We start from the raw sequence: 18,639 nt of genomic DNA, 5'->3' as shown, positions 1-18,639 counted from the left end.
ACTGAGACCGGTCATTAATGTGGCATGCTTGATGGTATCAAAGTATGATGGCATATCTAGAAGAAACAAAGTCACGACACCACCATCTTGACCCAGCCTCCTCCATTCATAAGTGAGGTAATGCCAAACTCACTAATGCTGCCTGGGTGTCCCCCTGCCTGAGAGGAGTTAACTGTCCCATTGCCTTTAGTACATTTATAATTTTGCTAATCCAATCCTCCAACTATCTTGCTTAGATATAGAAGCAGCGAGGTGACCCAGAAGTTGCTTAGCTCACTGGCTAGAAGCGAAGGCTGTCTGAGCTGTGTCTTGAGTTTGGCAGTTATGTAGAGAAAGGGGGTACCTGTCTAGAAATTGCGAAGCAGTTAAATATGTTTAACAAATCAGACAGCAGGGCTCGAAGAAGAAGCAGAGTCTGGACAGGGATCCTGATAGATGGCATTGAGCAACAACTGCTTCATGTTCCATGACAGAGATTGGCTTAAGGAGAAAGACAATCCTATTCGCTGGCGGATTGAGCACTGGGACCCCTAAAGTTGTCAAACACAGAATTGTAATACAGAATCTCTGCTGATGTTTTGAGTCTTCTTGAAGAAATTAGCTACAGAGCTACTTAGCTCTTCAGCATGGGGGGGATGGAGCCCTACAATCCAGTTGGAGACGTAAGCTCTGCAATGCCTTCTGTGGCGCCCCTTTGCCACACTGTGATCTTGGGCAGTCCAATCGGTAGAGAAAGTAGACTTGGCTTTCTTCACTTCGTATTCTTAAATTACAAGTTGATATTTTTGGGCAGGGTTGCAAGTGTGTCCCAATTTCCTTTCAAATTGTGTAAACAAAGTTTTTATCTAGCAGGTTAATCTGTGTATCAGTTGTTTTTGATGCTGTTGGGCCACGATACCAGACATTAGATTAAAGTGATGTATCTGATAGCTTGATCATTTCGTTATGAGGCTTGTCCACTCTTAAACTAACATCTTTGTCTCTGTTGGACACTCATGCATTTGGAAAAAACAGAGGCATCAAGGGTAGAATGTTCTCCAGGTTGAATAGTTTCAAGGTTTTTAACTATGGATAGTTTTCTCCATAGATTTTGCAGGTGGCTTTGAAAGAAATACTTGAAAGGGAATAAAAAGTGAGCTCCCATAACTGTAGCGTAGAAATTGGCTTGGCCACACTGTGTTCTTTTAAAGAAGTTAAAGTAGGCCTGCTTAACGAGTAGGCTGAATATCAATGAAGCATAAGGTATTTGTTGTAAAATCTTTTTTAGGCACCCGATTGTGTTTCCATCAAAGGTTATGATCTCCTGGACTCACTGCCAACTGCGCCATTTCTATTTTTTTATTGGAAAGTTATTAATTGACCAGAGAAACCCCATCGCTACTCAATTTCGGTAATCGAAACAGTGGGCTGTATTTTGAGGTTGACGGATAAGATACTCTGTCCCAAACGTGTTGGATGTCCCGTCCAGTGCATTACAAGCGTATTATAGACTATGGCACTTGTAATATGGCAGATGGGGTATTTATCACCTTTTGATGGAGATTCCTGTCCTCCAAACTCTAAATAAGGCCCTGAATTTTTCAATATGAATACCACTCTTCCTCCTGCCATCTAAGTGGTGAGCTTGGATGAAGGTGTGGTCATTTGAAACTAATTCACCTATGAGGGATTACTGCCTTCTTTCATCCAGATTGCAGATGCTCCATTCATCTACTGTGGCATGGCCTTTACGGCAGATCTCTGGTTACATAACATGGCCTATAGCAAAGGTTTGTTGGAATGCTTTGGCAGCCAGTGTGATGGATCTTTTACAAGGTGAACACCATGTTAAAGGTTTTCAACTTTAATTCTTTAATACAATTGTTTTCTTGTCAACAGACAGCAAAAGGAGTTAGTGCAGTAGTGCTTGCTGCGTACCGTTTAGTTTTCTGGTGGTTGACTACTCCTTCCCCTGGAAAGCATGCGTTTGTTGTGCGCGCCCACTGAGGTGCTTGGTGGCGGTTGCACTTGGGTGGAAAACAGCACAACTAGAGCTCCAACTCAATTTCCAGAGTGACACATGGGAGACGACTCCCACATAACAAGCAAAAGTACAGTTGTTACCTAAACAAGCAAAATCACAAGTTTAAATTCTCTTTTCCAGAATGTAAAGTTATGGTATGTGATGGCACCCCAAGAAAAAAATGATGCCTGAAGGTGACTCGGTCCCCACAACAAGTATCAGTAAAATAGCGCAGTTACTAGCTAGGTGTGAGATTAAGCCAGATAAATATACAAAACAATCTTCAGCGCACAGCCCGGGTTGTAAGTAAGTGGGCTTCTTCCTATCATTACTTTCTAGTCGGGAAGGGAATGGTAACTGGAACCTTACGCCTCTCTTAACATGAGCGACTATCAGATTTAATATGGAATGGCGGATGCAGCCTGGCCATTTGTCTGCTGCTGCTTCTTTGTAGACTCCCTCTTCTCTTCCATACATGGCCTTGTCCCAAAGATGTTGGTCCACCAGATATGCTAATTGCAGTGGTCACAGGATGTGCCTCTCCCTTTCATTGAACCCACTTCCGAACACTTTCAATGTAAGCCTGCCCTTCCGGTGAGGACAGCAGATGCTATTTTGAAGTGGAAAGAGTGCCCATGTAAGGGGCTCCTATCTACTCCAGACACCTCTTCTTGTGGTGAAGACCTTACTGGCCCCTTGAGCTCACATATGCAATGGATGTGTGTTTCCTCGGACCTCTGAAGGACAGGAGGGGTGTCTGTGCAGAGCTAACCCTGAGCAAAGAGCCAGTCTGCTGTCCCCACTACCCGGAAGCGAGATGGAAGACCACTGACATCCCTCTTCACCAGCCTGATGTACGCACCAGAGCGCTGGAAAGTGGCCCCTGTGGCCAGAGACCTCACGGATCAATGGTCCGTAGCCCCTTGACGCTGCTTCAAGGCGGTTGGTGTAGACTCCGGAGGCCGAAGATTGCTGAGGCTTTTACTCCAGCTAATGGATGGAGTATGGGCAGAAAAATGCTTGACACATTTTAATATTCGTGTTAAAAATTATGCAGCGTTAATGAATTTTTGCACCATTCCTGCTGTTGCTTGGTGTCTCCCCTAAATGGAGAACCTGCGGGCTAAGGGCTCGCGGCCTCCCCAGCTGTTTGTTGTGCAAGAACTTCCGGTTGCGTGAATGTACCGAGTCGGACGGGCTTTTCCGCGGTTTACCATCCCTCTCATTGCAGCATCTTTGAGCCGCCCTGCGATGGGTAGTGCCTCTCGTGTTAAGGCCGTGTGTTCCTTTTAAGCATCCCTGATGTGTGTTACTTCATTTGGGGAATAATAATGTAAGGAAGCGTTAATGTTTCTGTTTTGAAGTTGACAGCCTGGACCATGCTTTCGGCCGTTCGTGGCGCGCGTTTACTAGTTCAGCTGTTTAATGTCTGTTCTGTAACACCCGCCACGTGCTGCCGGCAGCACGACCCATGACGCAGGGGAGGTGTTCTGCAGCACCCACAAAGCTTTTCAAGCGGGGTGTCAGGCTTGCTGTCCGTGTAGAAGTTCTACAAAGGACAGTTGGTCATCCAGTATCCCAGAGAGCAGTGTGAGGGGCCAGCGCCGGAAAGGTAGGCGCTGGTTCATCAAAATGCCAGGGTTAAAGGAAGTGACTTCATGCACCATTGACAGGCTTGACACATTGCCCCAGCCAATCACCTGCCTCGTAACTATGGTCCAGCGTTATGGTACGCAAGAGTAGTGGATGATGGAACTAGGCAGCAAGTCTCATGGGGCCCTAGACAGTTTTTTTTACGGTCGAGCCTTCGATAGAATGCGTCTCAATTGAGAGACGTGCTTGGTGCCCGCCTTTTGCTTACCATTTGTTGGCTTGAGTGGCACTCTTCTTTACAGACTTGTGATTTGTCACTACAGGCATATCATCATTTCCGTTCTTGGGCCGTGGAGCAAGGACCAAGCACTGATTGATTTGGCATAATCATTACCCATCCGCTGCTCCCGATGTGATTGAGGTACTTCTTTTTAACTTCTACGGCCCTGCAAACAGAAGGTGTGTGACTGGCAAAAACGTGCCCAGCAGAACAAACAAAATTGCTAAGTTTTATTTTCTATAATTCTCTTTTTTTTTTTAGTTTGCCAAGATTTTTTTTCTCACTTTGCACTCATGTTTTGTTTTGTATTTGCTTGTGGGCACTGAACTCAAAAGATGACGATTATCTTGTCCCAAATATTGCAAAGTGACATTGTTTCTTTCTTATGTGTAATTTCCAAAACTATGCTTTAACACATAATCATGCAGTACACCCCAATCCGCCCCATTCCAATTCATGCCAGTCCAATCCACCCCATCTCACCCCACACCAATCCACCCCACTTGATCCAATTCAAACAAGACACCCCAAACCAATCCACCATACTCCAATCCTCCCTACCCACCCAAATCCAATCTGCCCCATTCCAATCAAAAAATCTGCCCCACTCATTCCAAAACAATCTGCCCCACTCCAATACAAAACAATCTACTGCAGTCCAGTTCAGAACAATCTGCCCCACTCCAGTCTGCCCACTCCAATCCAAAACAATCAGCCCCAGTCCAATACACAACAATCCACCCCACTCCAAACTGACCCTCTCCAGTCCAAAACAACCTGCCCCACTCCAATCTGTCCCACTCCTGTCCAAAACCTGCTGCCCCACGCCATTGCAATCCACCTGAGTCCAGTCCAGTCCACCCCACTCCAAACCAACCAACCTCACCCCAATCCACTTCAGTCCAGTCCAGCCCACTCAATCCAATTCACCCTACCCAAACCAATCCACCCCAGCCCAGTCCAGTCCATCCCACCCAAATATAATCGACCTCACTCAAATAATCCACCCCACTGCAGTCCAATACACCCCACTTCTGGTCACCCCACTCCAGGTCATCCTACCATACTCCAGTCCACCCCACTCCAATCCAATCCACCGATTCAGTCCAATCCACCTGACCCAATCCAGTCCACCCCACTCAATCAAATCTACCACACTCCAATCCACCCCACCCCACCCCATTTCAATTCACCCAACTACAGTCCAGCCCATCCAATGCACTGCAATCCACCCCACTCCACTCCAATCCAATCTAGTTCAGTCCACGAGACTCTACCCCAGTCAGTCCAACCCACCCCAGTTCAGTCCACCCTGCTCCATCCCAGTGTATACAGCCCACTCCAGATCAATTCACCCCACTCCTGTCCAGTCCACCCTACCCTCTCTAGTCCCCTCCACCCCATTTCAATCCAACAATCCAATCCACCCCAGTCTAATCAAATCCACCCTACCTCAATCCAGTCCACCCCAATTCGGTTCACCTCACACCATTTCAATCAACCCCACATCACTCCACTCCAATCCACCCCACTCCACTCTAATCCAATCTACTCCAATCCACCTGAATCTACCCGAGTCCAATCCAACCCACTGCAGTTCAGTCCACCCCACTCCGATACAGTCCGATACAGTCCGCCCCAATACCGGCTGATCTACCACACTTCAAAAAAAATCCAATACACCACACTCCAGTCCAGCCCAATACACTCCACCCCACTCCAAGCTAATTTCATCCACTCCACTCCACTCCAAACCACTCCAATCCAATCCAATCCACCCCACCCTAATACAGTCCCCCACTCCAATCCTGTAACTCCAATTCAGTCCACCCAACCCATCCAGTCTAATCTACCCTACCCTAATCCATCCGACTCCATTCCACCTCAATCCAATCCATTTTAATCCACCCCAGTCCAGTCTAATCCAGTCCACCCAATACACTTTACACTCAATCCACACCACTCTACCCATATCCAGTCCACCCTACCTTACTCCAATCCACCCCACTACCTCAGTCCACTTCAGCCCACCCCACCCTATTCCACCCAACACCGCACTCTGACACTTTATCACTGACCTCTACTTCCCTCTACTCAACGCTGACACTCTATCCACCTACTCCATGCTACGACACTCTTCATCAACATATCCCCTCTCCTACACTCTACTCCCCCACTTCACTGTACAGCACTCCACACCCCTTTCTTTTAGCCATACTGAACAGCAGCCACACTGGTGTCCAACATGGCAAAAACGCATTGCCAAAGCCAATAGCTTTTGTATGGGTGAGATCTACTGGCTTGGCCAATGCTTGTTTCTTTCTGCTGCCTTCATTACTCCGGAAACCGGGGGACCAAAGGGAAGTGCTAGATGGACTAAAAAGTAAGCCGAAGTGAAATGTGTACTACGTCACAGCAATCTTGTGTAAGTTTATGAATTTTGTTTTGTGAAATTAGTGTAATTACAGGCAGAACCTGAGTGGCTGTTGTTCGCTTCACTTGTACTATTATTTTGGCATGAAATGTATTCTTACATCCAATATGGACACTAGGATGCATTTCAGGCTAAAATAAAGGGTCACTTAAAGAAAAGGAAAACCAAAACATATATCAGGCGATATTGCTGCTTATTTATATCATTACACAAGTGGGGAAAAAGTTCATAGCTTAACTCCGGACATGTGGCTGCATATGAAATAACATTACTAAATAGAAATGTATTCAAAGGCAGAACAAATTACAGTAATGAGAGGTTGAGTAATAGTGAGTCAGGCATTAGTCACATACAAAATATGAACAGACGCCCAAGTCTTACAGAAACAATTGACAGTTCCTAAGCTTAGTTTGTTGTTGTTTTTGCTTTTTTCATTGTCAGGGCTGAAACTACATCTGTTCAGCAGATAGGGTTTGAGGGCCTTCCATTGCCTGACAGCATATAGCTTGGGCAAAGCCAATAGGTCTCGGCCGTCCGCAAGCTATAGGCGTTGTCATTGTTAATGTGTTTTAGCTTTGTGTTATGGAGTGGATGTATGTGGGGTGGAATGCTTCGGTGGAATATATATATATATATATATATATGTGTGTGTCTGTGTGTAAGCTATAGGCGTTGTCATTGTTAATGTGTTTTAGCTTTGTGTTATGGAGTGGATGTATGTGGGGTGGAATGCTTCGGTGGAATATATATATATATATATATATATATATATATATATGTGTGTGTCTGTGTGTATTTCCTCAGTAACACAATTTTAAATAATTTTAATACACCAGAGAAAATCCTCAGAAGCAGAGAGCGTACACGCTACCGTATTTGTCCAGAAAGCTAAGTGATCCATAAAGGAGTTGCAGTATGGGCATCCATTTTCCGATAGTTTGATGAGACTATGAACGCTTTGTAAGCACACCCGGCTCAATATACAGCATCACTGTAAAACTTGTTCTAAATTATTTAAAGGTTTGCCTACAACAGTCAAAATTTTGAGTAGTGCAGATTTTTTGTTGTTGTTTTTTTTTGTTACAGAGCAGTAGAAACGCGCTTCCGGCATGCCAAGAAAGTCTTCCTTTTGTCTCAGTTGAATTGTATGATCGCAGGGTCAGGCTCCGCTTGCTATGGCGCCACTTCTGCTTAAACACTTGGAAGGGGAAAATAAATGCAAAGATTGTTTTTAACATGAAAATGTGTGTGTGTGTGTGTGTGTGTATATATATATATATATATATATATATATATATATATATATATATATATATATTAGTTACAAATTTGCTGAGTCTGTTTTCTTGTCAGTGAAGGGTGATGAGCCTGCATTTGGCTCTGAGGACAGGACGACTGTAGCAGTCGTTAGAGAAAAGTAAACAAAGTGCCCGAGCAGCAGCTGGCCGGGCCCAGCCCCCACAGCTTCTCAATGGCCATTATTCATTACGCTGATAAGGAAGGTCTGTGTTAACATCCATGTGCAGACTTCACCCGTAGTCGCTTGCTAATAACGAGTGCGCTTCGTGCTGCTGGTACAGCTTGGTGGCCTCACTCAGAACACTTTAATTTACAGCTTGCAAAGCGCATAGATCTGCATTTGTTTTTATGTTAGAAGCACTCCTGGGCTCCTGCAGGGGACGGGGAGAGGGCACTAAAAGCAGACTGAAATTAAACGAGCTACTACAAGTCAATGTCTTGTTCTCATTTAGAAAATCTCAGCATCTGTTTAGTCATTAAAATGTGATTTCAAACAGAGCTTGTGAGAGTCCCCGCTCTAGCGCCGCGTGCTAGCAAACAAAAGCAAAGGCAGCCAAGCTGCAGGAGAAGCGCAGCTCTCGCACTCAGTGGCGTAGCGTGGGGGGTGCAGGGGGGGCCGGCCGCAACATCTTGGAAGAGACTAAATCCACGGGTTAGGGGGCGCAAATTACTTGTCTTGCCCCGGGTGCTGACAACCCACGCTACGCCACTGCGCGCACTTACCAACCTTGACATCCCCTCTGACAGAAATGTCCCTTCAGACAATCATCACATTTAAGCCCTGCCCTGTCGCCCCCTCCTTACACACACCATCCTATGTCCTCACAGCGGGTCATGGGCTGAACCATAAATTTTGCAGTGACACTCTATAGAAATAAGACATGAGGGATTCATTTGGGTTGAAGAAAACAAGAAAGTCTTGCGGTGCGCTAGTTGAGAGAAAGCTGATGGGCGCATGCGCATTAGTTACTTTAAGGAAAAACTTGCCAGTGGACCTCAAAATGTAGATTTTCCCTGTAAACTTTGAAGGAAAGTCTTAATGTTTTTAAGACACGGGGCGAGTATTATGCATTCTTTTCTTGATTTATTAAAATAGCAGCAGTCAAGAACTACACTTCCCAAAAGGCTTAGCAACAGGCTAGCCAATGGGAACAAAAACAGGGGCATATACTGCACCAATCGTATAACACCAGGCACCATAGAGTACCCACTTGACTGCAAGCAGCCCTCTTTTCTTGAGTGAGCAGTTCAAATAGAGTCATGAAACAAAGGGAAGATTGAACCAATAATAGCAATAGCCAGGATGAAGGATAAAAATTCTTGGCAACAGGAGACAATCCAGGCGTAACTTTGAGAAATCCGAAGGTCGTGAAGGAAAAGGATCCGGGAGGCCTGCGGTCCAGAAATGGATGGAGTAGGCGAAGCATATCTGGCATCATCCAGATGTAGGAGGCAATATCGGAGTCGCTGGGAGGGAAAAAAAATACATGTTAGTAGAGATAGCAGGGGGATAATACTCGCCTCAGTGTCTTTAATAAAATTAAGATTTTCCTTCATAGTTTACTAGGAAAATCTACATTTTATGTCAAGACTGGAGGCTCCTATTATGCTAGTTTAAAGCATATGAATCACCCAAGTTGTTGCAGTTTTAACAGGTTTACAATAGAAAGTTCTGAAAAACATTGTCATTAGACCAATCTGCCTACCTCAGAATGTCCTCTAAACCGAAGCCTATTGAAAAGGCTTTGGGGGCCATGGCACCCCTAGAAGAATGGGCCCCAAAAGTGGAAATATCTATTCCCGCTAAGGACATGACCCATTTCACCCAACAAGCTAAAGTAGCAGAGGAAACTGGCTTGTGGGGTTTGCGGAACGAAATTAGGAGCTGATGGCGGGAGGACATTCTGAGGTTGAGAGTTCTCTTCTCATATTCCTTTAAACAAAGTCCCACACAGAGTTTTGGTTTGTTAGGGAAGAACGGATAAAATACTGTATGTAGATGGTTTTTGTGCGTTTTAGAAATGTGAAATAAAACACCTGTAGACATAAATTGGCGAGAGGAAACCTCTAAAGATTTAACATCGGACACATGTTTAATGGAAATAAGGCACAGAAGCATGGTCAACTTAGCTGAAAGCATTTTTAAAGAAAGATCTGGATTCTCAGGCCATGAGAGGAACACATTTAGAACTAGAGATACATCCCACAGATATGTGTATTTAGAAGTAGGAGGCTTAGAAAGTTTTACTCCCTTCAATAGGCGGCAGACTAGGGGGTGTTCTCCAACAGGTTTGCCGCTGATGATGCATGGAGATAGCTGATCTATACAGATTTATGGTTCTGTAAGACTTACCTGAACTGGCTTCAGCAGCCAAGAAGTTAATGACAAGATTTATATCTGTTGAAAAGGGATTGATACATTTTCCCACACACCAGCTTGTCCAAAGAGACCAAGCTGATTTATAGGCTTTCCTTGTGCCGGGGGCCCAGGCATTGTTAATGAGTTCTGAAGCTTCTGCCAAAATAAGAGTGGCTTGTTGAGACATCCCGAGACCCTCCAAGCTGAGAGAGTTAGGGAATTGTTGAGTATTAGATTGTGGGGAGATCCAGACAAATCTAGAAGAAGAGATGGGAAAACCGGAAGAAGAAGAGGAAAGTCTGGGACTGCCAGAAGGGAGTCACAATGACTAATGAGGCTTTCTAGCGTCTGACTTGAGCTAAAACTCTGTTGATTAAAATGAAAGGAAGGAAAGCATAGTTGAACGTCCGGGACCAATCCTGTAGGAACGCATCTGTTGCCATCGCCAAAGGATCTGGACGCCAACTGAAAAAGAGTGGAAGTTGAGAATTGAGGCGAAGAGATCTATACGGAAAGGGCCCCATTTGTTCAGAAGAATTTGAAAAACAGACGGATGGAGTATCCAGTGGCTGGTATCCTTGAGATGACGGGAGTGCCAATCCACTATGGAATTCTGGGAACCTGGAAGATACTCTGCTAGAAGAGAAAATTTGTGAGATAGGCAGAACTCCCAGAGACTTTTTGCTAATAGAGCTAAAGGCTTTGATCTGGTCCCTCCAAGGTGATTTGTGTATCGGACTGCCGATACGTTGTCCATGCGAAGAAGGATAGAACTCTGTGCTTTGTTTTTTTGCAAAGCTTTTGATCGCAAAGGAGCCTGCAAGTATCTCTAAACAGTTTATGTGCAATTTGGACTCCTCTGCGGACCATGTACCGCCAGTCGATATTGGTCCACAGTGGGCGCCCCAGCCTGTGAGGCTTGCATCTGATTCTAATACAAGATAGAGCGCAGAGGGGAAGATAGTCCTGCCGTTCCAGGCATTCAAATGGTGTATCTACCATTGAATCTCTAGCCGAGATTCCATGTCTAGAGTTATAAGATCAGAAAAGGTGAGACTTTTGCAAAGGTGGAGAATTTTTAGGCGTTGTAGAGCTCGGTAGTGAAGTGGTCCTGGAAAAATGGCCTGAATAGAGGATGAGAGAAAACCCAAACATTCTGTTTGTTGAGTAGGCACCACAATAGACTTTTCTGGATTTATGAGAAAACCTAGGTCCGAAACGAGTGAGCTTGTGAGATGAAGGTGAGAATAAAGAGACCGTACATTTTGGTGCATAAGGAGGATATCGTCTAGATAAATTATCAGCCTGATACCTAGCGATCTGAGGTGTGCCACGATTGGTTTCATCACCTTTGTAAAACACCAGGGGGCTGACGAAAGCCCGAAAGGAAGGGAAGAAAACTGATAGGTTTTTGAAAGCCATTGAAATTGTAAAAAAATTCTTTGGGATGGGTGAATAGGAATTGTGAGACAGGCATCCAGAAGATCCAGTCTCACCAGCCAGTCGTTCTGAAGTAAAATGTCTCTGAGATGAATTATAGTTTCCATTTTGAAATGGCGATAGGTTACAAATTGATTGAACAATTTGAGATTGATCACTGTTCTTAGCTTTTTGTTTTCCTTCTGGACAAGGAACAGAGAACTCATGAACCCTGAAGGATCGGGGACGAAAGGTTGGATAGCGTTTTTCTCTAGGAGAGACTGAATTTCTGTTGTAATGAGAGAAGACATTTGTAGAGAAAATATTGGAGGAGGTGGGAAAATTATTGAAAAGGAGGGGAGTATAGCTCGATGTGATAACCCTGAACTATATCTAACACCCAAGGGTCTGAAGTAATTGAATGCCATTTTGGAAGGAAATATTTTAGTCGCCCTCCCACGGGAAGGCCAGAAAACAGGCTTACCTTGGGAATTATTAGACCTGGAATATCGTTGTCCCCGGCCGCGGAAACCTCTGGACCTCTGGGGGTAGAACTGAGGCTTGTAGTCCTGGACGGTGTAGGAAGAGTTGAAGGAGCCTCTTGTACCTTGATTTCAGTTGGCGCGGCCGGTAAAGCGGCTCCTGCCTCTACCAACCCGTGCAAAAACACGCTGATTGAAAACTTTTTTCAAAGATTGTTGTGCCTTGTCAATAGAGGAAAAAGTCGTAACATAATGACTGAGATCCTTAATGAAAGAATCTCCGAAAAGTTTGCTGTCCGCTTGAATGCTGGGATCAAGGAAAGCACGTTTTGCCGGTTTTGATTCCAGTTTTAAGAGTAAGCCTTTCCTTCTCTCATGTGTAATAGCTGAATTGGCGTTTCCCGGAAGGCAAAAAGCTCTCTGGATCTAAAGAGAGAGATCTGTAGGATTAATGGTTGAATCATCCAGTCTGGCTGCTTTGGCTAGGTCAAATATGCGGGCTAGAGGGCCAACCACATCAAGAGGTTTGTCCAGGCATTATCAACCCCTTTACGGGGATTCTTGCCAAATTTCGTGAAGAAGGTTATTAAAGATTGGTCAATGGAGAGGATAGTGGTTATATTGGACGGTAAGGAAGGTCTAGGGCACTAAGATTTACATTTTGCACGAGTTTGTTTGTCCAGGAGGAGGCGCAGTCGGGAAGAAATATAGTCCTCCACATGGGAAGAAGGTAACCATTTGGTGGAATTGGGGTGATGGATAAGAGTGGGGTCGAACATAGGGACTCCTTCAGTATCCGCAATAGAAAAAGAAGCATCAGAAATGGATACTTTGTTTCTCTTAGCAGGAGGAGGGAAAGAGGAAGTAAAACTGTCACCAGGCACATTGGATTGATATAAATCATCCATATCATCAGTGTCCAATACATGTGAAATATCAATTTTTTGGCGCTTCATCAGTATTTTTTTATTTAGATTTGCATTTGGAATGCAGAGGAGTTGTTAGCATTTTTTTTTATTTTTTTATTCACCTCTTTACACGGAGGCTTGGGAGGAACTAAGTCCTCAGTCTGATGTGAGGAAACCTCACTAGCCATTTCAGCGCCTTTAAAAGAAATTTTCTTTATAGTTAACTTGCGTTTTCTGCTTTCCCCCGCAGAATGGGCCAGGGTATTGGACATCATGTTTTTGACAGTGTTTTCAATATTTTTAGACATTTTGGCCATGGAAGCTTGTAAGGCTTGCTTAACCGAAGATTGAATAAAAACATTCAAGCCTTGTTTAAAAACTTCCCCATAATCATTTATGTCAGGCATCAAAGGAGAACTGTCTGACTCCATGGTAAAAACAGAGCCTGTGAGGCAAACAGCAAACAAACAGTTAAAAGTAGCAAAGAAATTGGAATGGTAATGTGCAAACCAAAACACTCCCTGAGGCGTGGAGAAGCTGGGGAGAATATCCAGTCAAAGCGAGGGGCGGAGATTAAGGCCGCACCCCCTGGAGGGATAGAGTTGTAGAGGCGAGAGGACGTCTGAGGAAAGCGTCCGGAGGAGACGAGGCCGGCTTAGCCACGGCCCGAAGGCAAAATTATGGCGACGTCGGAAGGAACGAGCATGAAGGGGTACACACGAGCTGACACAGCACAGCGGTGAGGAGAGAAGCGCGACGGTTAAGGAAAAACTGTTATGGAACGCGCAAGAGTCTTTGAGGGTGCTTTAGAGCGGATGAAAGGGAAGGGGAAAGAGGGGGCGGGGTTCGGTACAGAATATAAACGCAGTTAACCTGGCTCAAAATGTAAACGGAAGAGTGCTTTCCGAAACTGTAATATAAACAGTGAATTACCATATAGAGTAAAACAATGTAAAAACTGAAGAGAAAAAAGGAAGAGTACTTATCTTGACTGCAAGCAGCAGGAAAAGAGGGCTGCTTGCAGTCAAGTGGGTACTCTGATCCCTGGTGTTATACTATTGGTGCGGTATATGCCTACGTTTTTGTTCCCATTGGCTAGCCTGTTGCTGAGAACTTTGGGAAGTGTAGTTCTTGACTGCTGCTATTTTAATAAGGCATGAAAAGAATGCATAATAAGAGCCTCCGGTCTTGACATAAAATTTACAACGCCATAGTAGTACTCTCAGGAAAACAGTATTTCGGTGAATACAGACTTTGTGGGGGCCGCCCGGCTCTTCAAGTGCACCTGGTACCATCGATTTATTTACCTGCATTTCCTCAGTAACACAATTTTACATAATTTGAATAGACCAGAGTAAATCCTTATTTGTACAGAAAGATAAGTGATCCATAAAGGAGTTGCAGTATGGGCATCCATTTTCCGATAACTTAAAACTTGTTCTAAATTATTTAAATATGTTTGTCTACAACAGTTAAAATTTTGGGTAGTGCAGATTTTATTTTATTTATTTATTTATTTGTTTGTTACAGAGATGTAGAAATGCGTTTCCGGCATGCCACGAAAGTCTTCCTTTTGTTTCAGTGGTTTTGTCCTGATCGCAGGGTCAGGCTTCACTTGCTATGGCGCCACTTCTACTTAAACACTTGGAAGTGGAAAAAAATAAATACAAAGATTGTTTTTTAACATGAAAATCCGATGTAACTTGCTGATTATCTGAAATTGATGCCAAGGGTTGACATGGTGCATGGCTAGAGGGTAAAAGTTTACTTAGGTAAGCATGACAACAACATAAAAAGAATTCAGCCAATTAGCGAATAATGCTAATAATGAAGTCGGATGCCCACATGCAAAAATACATGGTGGAACACTGAGCAGCAGGACGCCTCTGTGGGTGACATGAAAAAAACTGGAAGTTCTACTTGTAATCGGGCTTCAGAAGCTTCAACGGAAGAAAATAAGTCTGGAGTGAAAGTATGCAGCTAGGAAACAACACCCCTTCCCTCTTTTAAGAAAGCAAAACCAACCCAGTCGAAATGAGGTGGTGATAATGCAAAAATAGTGCAAGCTACACACCAGGCCCACGGAACTATATGCAAACTAGAAAATGCACATTTTTTTGCACTGCCACATTAATATTTTGTCCAAGTCCCTTCAAGGCCTGTTTATCGAAGAATGCAGATATACATTAATTGGTGTGACAAAAAAACCTTCGAAAGATGCCCATCAATTATCTGCGGAAGAGCAATATACCTACCACAACTGGTCCCATCCAGTGCTTAATTTGTAACTAAAAACGTGCCGGTGCCCAAAGCCCTCCTCTGAAAAACGCCGCTGCTGCAATTAAATGTGTGAACACTGAATACTGAGGCAATGTAATCCTGAAGCCATTTTGGGCCTCTTCAATCCATTTACAGTCACTCCTGCCCCTTCAGCTCATTCTTGCAGCTTTCTGCTTGTGCCCTTTGTGACGCTTTTTTGTTTTTCTCTTCCTCCGTCTTCCCTATATGTGTCTTTTGCTCTCAGTAAATGCTTGATGCAGAAGAATAAGCGCCAGCCCTCAAAAATAAGTGCTGATGCTCCACATCAGCAACAACAAGCACAAATTAAGCACTGGTCCCACCACAGGTCAAAGGTGATTGTGCAATGAAATTGAACATACATCACAAGATATTACAGGGGATCTGAATGCCTATAAATGCAGGTAGGTGGCAATGCGGCTGGACAAATCATGTGCCGATTGGAAATGTTGCTGGAGTGGGCCTAAGCAGCCTAAGTGCCTAAGTTCTTAGAGGGAAAAGAAGGCAGGGCGTGGGTCCAAGTTTGTATGGCCACTAGTGCAAGTTCCAAGTAGACAGGTCACTGAAAACAACTTCAGTTTTGGAAGAATTTAGTATTAAGGAAGCTTGAGACATCCACTCTGCTATCTTAAACATGCATTGTCTAAATCTTGCTGCATAACTGGGTAGGCTCCTTCAAGTCTGACAAATCATGTGCCGATTGGAAATGTTGCTGGAGTGGGCCAGCTTTTCCCACACTAGCAAGGCTTTCCTTCTGACACCGTGACATCCAAGCATTTTAATTGCATGCAGTCACTGTGTCATTAAAAAACAAGTGTGGATGACAACACATGGACACACACCTGGACACAAGGTGTCACTTGCCAGAAGGCAGCAGCTGCTTTGGGGTGCAACATGAGGGGACAGGAGCTGCCAGCAAAGAAGCAATGCAAGAAGCAACTGGAGTGGCAGAGCCAGGCTTTATAGAAGCCAGGAACAGGAATGCAGCACCTTGAGGCACTGACTGGAGGCTCCTTTGCCCATGGAAACTGAAGATGGAATGGCCGAGTACTCAGCCCAGCTTCTGATGTAAACATAGCGACTATTGTAGATTGTCAAATTGTGCATGATTAAGATCTGCAATAGGATGCATACAGTGTCAGCAAGCAGCGATGAGGGATCGGTTGGGGGACGGGTCAAGCAGCGAAGTAGTAGGGGGTTGGGGGATGAGCAAGCAACACTTTCACATTAAATTAAAAAAAATTCTCTCACTTTGAAATCAGGGAAAGAAAAGTCAATAGGTGCCCTCAGGACCCAGCTTCTGACATTTGACCTTGGCTTTTTAAAGCGTAGCCAATGTGGTGAGACAAGAAGATTCACATGCCTATTTACAGAAACAGAGCTCAGAGTGAGTGAAAACACAAGCGCTCGTGTGAAGTGCTTTTGAACAAAGAAAAAAGTAGCTCCTAAAATGGGAGCAGTGGATTGTCACTAATTGGTCCATGCTCCCTGAGAGGGCTAACTACAGGAAGAAGCATGACGTATGTATGCCATGGACAAATGTCAAGAAAGAATGAGAGCGACGATGGAGCCAGCAAATGGGAAGCCTATGGGTGGGCTGAAGCCCACATATACAACAGTCTGAGCTGTGTAGCCAAGATCTGAAAAGATAGTGGGTAAAGCTCTGACAGGCTAGAATTATCAATGAATTAATCCATCGTCACTATTGAGACTTCCTGGTTTGATGGCCCCCAGTCAGTGGTCAAAGGGGGCGGGATTGGAGAGGCACAACGTGCCCATACTTCTCACCAAAAGGAAAGCAACTGTTTTTCTTAAATTAGAAAAGAAAACCCTCCCAGGGCAGTTAAGTCAAAGAGTTGAAATGCTTCAGTAGACGTGTCATTCAGGGAGTCTGCTGTGCTGTAAAACTGAAGACGGGCAGACAGCTAAACCATAAACAAGCCTCCTTACCAAGGTGGCCGCATGCCTGAAAGAAATGTAAATGTGCACAAATGGTTAATCTGCAAATGTAAAGGGTTCTTGAAAGCTTCTATTGCCTTTAACAGAATTACTTGGAGCTTCTTGCTGTCACAGATTTACTCTTTTTGAGTGATATTGCAAGTGAGTTACCAGCTAAGCCGTGAAGTGTGCTTTTAAAGGACATTTAAAAAAAAAAATACACTATGTACAGCTTCGGTATTACTAAAATCTATATTTTGAAGCAATTTATCTTAAACCTTTTTGCACATTTTGTAGCAGCTTGTCTTATACTCTGTGTAATGCAAGTTTAAAATAATGACTTGCATATACACAGTGCTTTCGGTCACAGGCTGGGATCTCGTAGTACTAAACACATACAAGTCATTATTCTCCACTGCATCACCAGGATTCAATGCTGTGGCTCTCTAGTTACAGACCTCTGCAGTGCATTACCCAGTAGAGTTTTTATAATGTACGATAGTGCATTGCCCACTGATCAACGTAACTTGCACTCATTTTTCATTTACGTTGTGGCTTATTTGATATGTAGTTACCTGAAGGTGAAAGACCCAAAAAGTTACAGAATATTGTTTTTTAGCCACACCATTGATCCCGCCCTGCGCTCATTCACCCCGCCACCTTTGCCCACAGCAGTACAGTTCCAATACTTTTTGTAATGCCCTTCAACCATTACCCCAGTTTGCTAATCCAGGAAGCTTCTCATTTGTGGAGTGTGCTTCTGAAGCCATGGTCTGTTCATTTTCACATTTTCAGTGCCCTGGAAACTAATCATCCTGGCATGATGTTTTCCATAAGCAAAAAGTTGTAAGAGTAACTGGCTGTGTGCCATCCTGCGCTTCAACATCTCTCGGATATTTTGAGGTTAGAGTGTTTTCTGATTATCTTTCAGTTTGTGTTTTTATTTTTTGTACTAGTGTGTGGTTTCCTTCTTTTTCCATTGCTTTTAAAGTGTTTTTATTTTAAAATGTTGTGACACCTGTGAATGTGCAACCAACATTAGTTATGAAAGCTCTGTTTTTTTCATGTCTATATGGGTTTGTTGCAATGGGGAATCCTCTTCAACACGTGATGATGTAATTACATGTCACGCTGACAGATGCTAGCAAGTACTTTAGGTTTTGATTTTCTTTAAGTTTCTCTCATAAACATTTATGCACACATTCTCAACCTATGAAGGTGGCACTGTTTTGGTCTAAAAGATACACTCCTGAAATGATACAATTATGCAAAAACTGATGCCTAAGTTCTTAGAGGGAAAAGAAGGCAGGGCGCGGGTCCAAGTTTGTATGGCCACTAGTGCAAGTTCCAAGTAGACAGGTCACTGAAAACAACTTCAGTTTTGGAAGAATTTAGTATTAAGGAAGCTTGAGACATCCACTCTGCTATCTTAAACATGCATTGTCTAAATCTTGCTGCATAACTGGGTAGGCTCCTTCAAGTCTGACAATCAGCTGGTGCTGTGTGCATATACGAAGTAAATAAAGCCAGAAGCCCTAATGGTTTTAGCTACAGGGGCGTGATATGCATATATCGGATTACACAAAGAGGGGCTCAGTGCTCATCCCTGAGAAATCCCCACACTGCA

The 18,639-nt window shown here is 44.0% G+C and overlaps 1 protein-coding gene across 7 annotated transcripts in view; it reads left to right on the top strand.

Annotated features, from left to right (window-relative positions):
* The window catches only part of GRB7 (growth factor receptor bound protein 7), a 567,793-nt gene that overhangs the window by 352,603 nt on the left and 196,551 nt on the right, over window positions 1-18,639 (top strand). The window contains exon 2 of one of the 7 annotated variants that reach the window (XM_069237433.1): window positions 3,919-4,016. The exons of the other annotated variants lie outside the window; for them this stretch is intronic. The gene's annotated coding sequence lies outside the window, so the exon portion shown is untranslated. The remainder of the gene's footprint in view (window positions 1-3,918; window positions 4,017-18,639) is intronic. 7 annotated transcript variants of the gene reach the window in all.

The sequence above is a fragment of the Pleurodeles waltl genome, chromosome 6 (assembly GCF_031143425.1).
Source record: "Pleurodeles waltl isolate 20211129_DDA chromosome 6, aPleWal1.hap1.20221129, whole genome shotgun sequence".
In the NCBI taxonomy this organism is placed as follows: domain Eukaryota; kingdom Metazoa; phylum Chordata; class Amphibia; order Caudata; family Salamandridae; genus Pleurodeles; species Pleurodeles waltl.
The sequence above is the reverse complement of the archived record's forward strand: the minus strand, read 5'-3'. Positions and strand labels throughout refer to the sequence as shown.